The sequence below is a fragment of the Zea mays genome, chromosome 8, assembly GCF_902167145.1.
Source record: "Zea mays cultivar B73 chromosome 8, Zm-B73-REFERENCE-NAM-5.0, whole genome shotgun sequence".
Classification (NCBI taxonomy): Eukaryota; Viridiplantae; Streptophyta; class Magnoliopsida; order Poales; family Poaceae; genus Zea; species Zea mays.
This window is the reverse complement of record NC_050103.1, coordinates 141,393,943-141,400,277: the sequence shown is the minus strand read 5'-3', so window position 1 is coordinate 141,400,277 and position 6,335 is coordinate 141,393,943. Positions and strand designations below refer to the sequence as shown.

The following is a 6,335-nucleotide window of genomic DNA, read 5'->3' as shown; positions in this document are numbered from 1 at the left end:
ATGATCAGTTTATTGCCACCTCACCTGCTGGGGGTTCACTGTCAGCGGGCGTACGTAAGCGGAATTTGTAGTAGTCGAAAAGAAGGTTTTATCGCTTTGACTCTTCCTGCGGAGCGTTTGTGTTGGTACAAGTGTGCTTGACGTGGTGGTGGTAATCTCAGATGCAAGCCCAATGGGCGATGCTCCCGCTGCTCGTGCTCGGCGAGATTGGGGCGACCCGCTCTTGCCCGCGTTGGAATGCGCCACCGGGGCGATGCGTTACCGGCAGCCGAGACGCGGGCGAGAGGAGTTAAATGAGAGTGACTTGGTGGTCTTCAGGTACTAGCCGTCGGTGATTATTTAGAGTTCAAAAAAATCAGAAAAATTAAAAATTACAAATTTTATTCTCAGTCAATTTATAAATACTCTTACTTAGTTGAAACTCATTTCACACACTATTTCATCTCATGCAGTTTTACACTCCAATCCACCTCAACACGGTGTCTGGTGCCTAGGCTATCAGCCAGCGAATAGGTCGCTCGCAGAGAAATCGCTGATACGCTGCGGCTATAATTCATCAAATTGTCCTGTGTGCCAGCCGTGAGCCTGACCAATGGTCGGCCACACAATCCGCGCGGGCCATGTTAGCCTGGCCAACGATCACCAAGCTACACCAGACTGTCTGGTGTGCCAAGTGACCAACGGCTGGCAACTCACGGTTCGACCGATTAAGGAAAGGAATCAGTGAATGTGCAGTGTCCGGTGTGCACTAGATAGTCCGGTACACCCGCGGACAAAAGGCAACCAGGGTCTTCCAAATGGAGTTCCAACGTCTTCTAGCCCCCTTGGGGCTATAAAAGAACACCCTAAGCGACATGGAGCAATACACAAGTATACTTTGAGCATACTATAACTCTGAAACTCCGCAACTACGCTGCTGATTCATTAGATAGAGATTTGAGCGTATTCTTGAGTTGTGACTACCATTTTGATTTTTGCGCTCTTTTCTTGATTTGTGTGTGTTTTGTTGCTGCGATAAAATCATTAGATAATTGTGACTCTACTGTTTTGTTTCTATTCCCTCCTTACTCCGGTTTTGATTAAGATCATTTGTGTAAGGCGTGAGAAACTCCAACTTGTGGAGATTCCTCACAAACGGGATTTGATAGAAGGAAGAAAATCGTGGTACTCAAGTTTGATCTTTGGATCACTTGAGAGTGGTTGAGTGTAACCCTTGACTGAAGGAGGTCACCACAACGTGGAGTAGTCATTGACCGAACCACAGGACAAAGTGCATGTTTGTTTCGGCTTTTCGCAGCTTCTGGCCACCAAAAGCTGTTGCGGACTGCCAAACACTCAGCTTTTCAGACAGCTTCTATAAAATTCGTTTGGGTAAAAACCATTCAAAATCAACATAAACATATAATCGGTTGAGTTGTCGCAATAGTAGTAATCCGTCACTTTATAGATCCTGAACCCCATAGACAACTTTATCTTCCTCCGCACGTAATCCTAATGATACTCAGATTCTCTACACAACTAGATTCTCTCCACAGCTAGATTCTCGGAAAAGCTGGTTAGAAAAAAGCTGAACCAAACAGGCCTAAAATCGATGTGTCTCTTGTGCGTTTGCTTTGTTGCGATTGTTGTTCTCATATTCACTTGTATTATTGCTCCTAAGTTTGATATACATTTAAAAAGAGCAATCAAGTGAAGAGATCCTCGCTTTCTCCATCTCTACTCATAACAACTTGGTTTTAGTTTTCACTAACACTCGTTATAAACCAAGTTTGTGTTGTCTAGAGTTGATTTTGCAGGATCACCTATTCACCCCCTCTAGGTGCTCTCAGATTCGTTGGTACATCGAAAATTGGATTAGTTATCAAAATTCAACCCATCGCAGCAAGGCAACAGATTAATTTCTATATATTTTTCTTGAACATGGTGAATTCCTATACATTTAATTTTGATTCATGTTTCCATGTTTTCTAATCTATATACATCTGCATCGATTTGTTTAGGAACCTAATATTTCAAAGACTTACTGATTTGGCCCCAGATATCACTTGAGAGCGAAGTGTTGCAGAAGATTGAATATTAGCACATCATTGAAGAATTCATTTCAAAGAACACAAAAAGATTGATGGTGTTCAGATAGATATTAAACAACAAAGAGTTTAATAGGTACGTTTCTTTTTCCACTGCTATATGAACCATTATAACTTATACATTATCATTATATATGTTTTCTAGGGACATAGGTCCCAATTTAAACTTATGTACGGTGTGCGTTAGAATAAATCTGTATAAATTACTTAATTTTGAAATAGAAAAGCTGATGTCTATAAGTTGTAGTCTGCTACAGTCCATGTAATGGAATAGCATGGGCAAGAGTGAAGTGGAATAGCATGGACGAGAGTGAAGTCTTAAGAGGTGTGATAGTGGTGGATGGGAAGCCCGCCGGAGATAACCAACGTAGGATTGGGTCATTGGGTGCCACCATTCATAAACGAGACACCGAATCTTGCCAGCAAACGAAGAGCATTAAACTACACACACCCCCAGGTTCATTCTCCTGCGGTCCTGCCAGATGGAGTACATAAAATAAACAGATCGAAACACCTGACCGAGATACTCCTATGTTAACCTCAGATCAGGAATTAATTCCTGGCCACAAAAGAACCTGCGTCGATGCAACGCGACGCGGATCCGAAGTGGAATCAAATCTAAAGGAACTGGGTTGATGCAACTCATGGAGCTCCGGTTCCTCTTTTTCACTGAACGGTTCCAAACGACTATTTCTAATTGGTAGGGCTGGCTCCGGACAAACTAGACAGTATAGATTCTTTAGGCTATTGTTTTTAAAAATTTTCACATGGTTGAAAGAGATAATAGTACTAATTATATGTTTATATATTTTTGTAAAAATAGTGTGCATATCATAAACTAAAAGAACCCCAAAATACTTTTTGCCGGCTTCATCGATTTTAGACAGCAGTTCATCGTATAAGTTTATCATATATAGATGGAAATTTTGGGCCCTTTCCTTTCTAGGGCCCCCGGCCGTCGCCCCTCTAGCCTATGCTCTCAGCCGGGCCTGCTCCTACGCATCCGCAGAAACAGGAGTAGGGATGGCAACGTGGAATTCCCCACCGGGGAATAGCTCCCCATCCCCGTCCCCGCGACGAAAAAACTTCCCCGCGGGGATCCCCACGAACGCTTGCGGGGAACATTTTTTCCCCATCCTCATTCCCCGCGGGGATAAATCCCCAACGGGGATCCCCATCCCCGTTTAAATTACAATTAAGACATACATACTTTGTTATTATGTTAAACATTGTCACTTATACACATTGTCAGATATAAGAAATCATTATGGCATACATCAAAATGATTATTTATTTTTGTCGTTAACTAGTACACAAAAAATATAGTCACGTGCAAGTTTAACGGGTCCCCGTGGGGAACGGGGATGGGGAATGCTTCCCCGTCCCCATCCCCGTTTACCCGTCGGGGGATAAATTTTCCCCGTTTATATCCCTGCGGGGAAGTTTCTTCCCCGTCCCCATCCCCTAATGGAGGAATTCCCCACGGGGAATCGGGGATCGGGTCCCCATTGCCATGGAGGAATTCCCTACGGGGAATCGGGGATCGGGTCCCCATTGCCATCTCTAAACAGGAGGATGTTTGACTCTTCCGCAGCAGGAGGGAGGGAGAGGCCACGCCACGGATCCAGACGGCGACGCGAAATTTGCAGTGGAGTGAGTGAACAACAGTACACAGAGCCAGCGGAGCAAAGATAAATCAAGCGCAGAGAAAGACCAGATTAAGAACAACGCATATCTCAAATGGAACCGATAAGGAACAATAGTGTATCAGTAGCAACCAGACGGAATCATCACTCACGATCACGGCGAGATAGCAGAGTATCTACAAGGGGATCAGAATCAGATCACACAACCGACACCACGACGCGGTACAAACCCTCCCCACCCACCAAGGACACCAGATCCGACCAAAATGCGACGACGACACGACACCAACAAAGAAATCTCCCTAGTACCAGTACTACTGAATACCACTCCAATAAATAGACCTAGGCGGCGGTGGAAGGGCCCCATCGGCTCAGTGGCGGACGGCGGCGAAGAGGAAGGCGGCGGAGGAGGCGACGAGGGCCGCGGCGAACGGCGCCGACGCGCCGGCGGCGGCGGAAACGGGGCTGGGCGCGGGCGCCTCGGCCGCGGAGGCCACCGAGAGGACGACGGCCGCCAGGACGGCGACCACGGCGAGGGCCTTTGATCCGATTCCTGCCATTGGTGGTGGTGGTGTGGTGGCGGCGGGGCTAGAAGGGTGTCCAGAAACGAATGATAGCGGCGAGCGCAGGTCCTCTGCGGTGGTGGGGAAATATGCGGAACGGCGGGTACTTTATAGAGGACACCGCACAGCGCACACGCGGCTGGAGCTGCGGGCTAACGGGTCTGGCTGGATGGTGAGTGTTACAGCTGGCTGTGATTTGGGCTCTGCTGCTGGCTTTTTTTTTCTATTAATAAACTGTAAAATCCTAAAATAAGCAAACACTACGAGTATAAATAGACCGAAAAAACCTTGAGATTTACAATGTCTTGGTATCGATGAGAAAAATCAGCTTTCATTAAAAAATATAGAGCCGTTAAATCCTAATATCTTCCTATAGTTAACCAGAGCTAAGAGCTCTAAATACATATACTATATATATATTAAAAATCTGAACACACATAGCAGGTCGTAAAACTTGAACACGCACGTGGACATTTTTTAAAATCCGACGAACATCAAATCGCGTCTGCTTTGCTTCCACTGGGAATTGGTTTGCCGTTGAGAGAGGAGTAAGGTGTTTCTGGACAAGCGAGAAATAAAAATCATTTTTTATTTTGAGATAAAATCTAAACCCTAAACCGTCTTTTAGCTATAGTTTGGACTGTTGCAACTGTCTGGATTAAAATCGCAGAAGCAAGCCGCAGCGAAAGGCTGAAAATGTGCAATTAGTTAGTTGGTAGAAAGACTCGGTCAAGCACGTTTTCATTTGTTTGCTGAATGGAGACTGGTAGAGTATTAGTCTGTTTATTTGTTTCCTGCAAGGTATTTTGTTTTGTTTTCTTATTGCATGGAGGAGCTTTAAATGAGGACGGTAAAATAATATTTATATCGATAAATCCGTGACAGGCGAAGCTAGCATTCCAATTCCAACAGTGGTTTTCTTCGTTCCACCACAGTTTGCAGGAGGATACCGTGGGTGTTTCCTACAGGAAAAGGCTAGCACTGCGGCTTTTTTTTTTGGTCGTGGCGTGCACGTCGACGACGAAAGCATGCGAGTCGTGGTCGGTCGGCAAAGGTGCAACCCTGATTTGGTCCGAGCGAGGAAGGTTCGTGTGCCTGCCGTGTACAACCTACGGTCATCGCCACCAGTCAGGAGATGGCTGGGAACGCGCCGATGCCGCCGCGGCGCCGCTTCACATCCCACGTTCCCACCACGGCGCGTCCGGCGCTCCCACAGCTTCAGGTTGTCCCACAATCTAGTAATCTACCCTACAATTAGGGGTGGGCGTTCGGGTTACCCGAAAATTTCGGGTCGGGTATTTCGGGTTTTTAAAATTTCGGGTTTTGAGAATCGATACCCGAAATTACAACGGGTTTTGCAATACCCGAAAATTCGGGTACCCAGAATTTCGGGTTCGGGTTCGGGTATTCCCGAACTACCCGAACTATTATGTTGGCTTCATAAAAACACATGCACCCTATTAAATTAGTATAAAAATATAGTTTGAATAATGATATACATGGACATATAAAACACAAGCAATCTACAATCACAAGTTATGCACACTTACACATAATTATAGATGCACAAATTAATAATTAAGCATGACATGAGTACATGACACATGAAAGTTCGGGTAATTCGGGTATTTCGGGTACCCGATTGTGATACCCGAATTACCCGAAATAAATTCGGGTTTTGCAAGTTGCTACCCGAAATTCCCGAACAAAATTCGGGTTTTGGGTATTTCGGGTTCGGGTTCGGGTATTCCGGGTTCGGGTTTCGGGTTACGGGTTTTTTGCCCAGCCCTACCTACAATAGTACAATCTCTCTCCAACTTCACCAACTCTAAATGTAGCGTTCTCTCTCACCTGCGCTATACTGAGAGTGAGGCTATCTCCAGCAACGTACTCTAAATTTCTCTGTTTTCATCGAACATATGCATGGCAGAGCCGTAGAGCTACTGTTGGCTCTCTCTCCCACCTTCGCGCAGCTTCTCTCCAACTGGGCACAAGCAACCAAAGCCACACGAACACCATGGCCAGCACGGTGGCCTCTG

General features: G+C 45.7%; 1 long non-coding RNA gene across 1 annotated transcript; it reads right to left on the bottom strand.

The window, feature by feature from the left end:
- Window positions 1-3,854: 3,854 nt before the first annotated feature.
- On the bottom strand, window positions 3,855-4,376 carry LOC111347722 (uncharacterized). Its single transcript, NR_151730.1, has one exon. It is a non-coding gene; the product is annotated as an uncharacterized lncRNA (long non-coding RNA).
- Window positions 4,377-6,335: the final 1,959 nt, after the last annotated feature.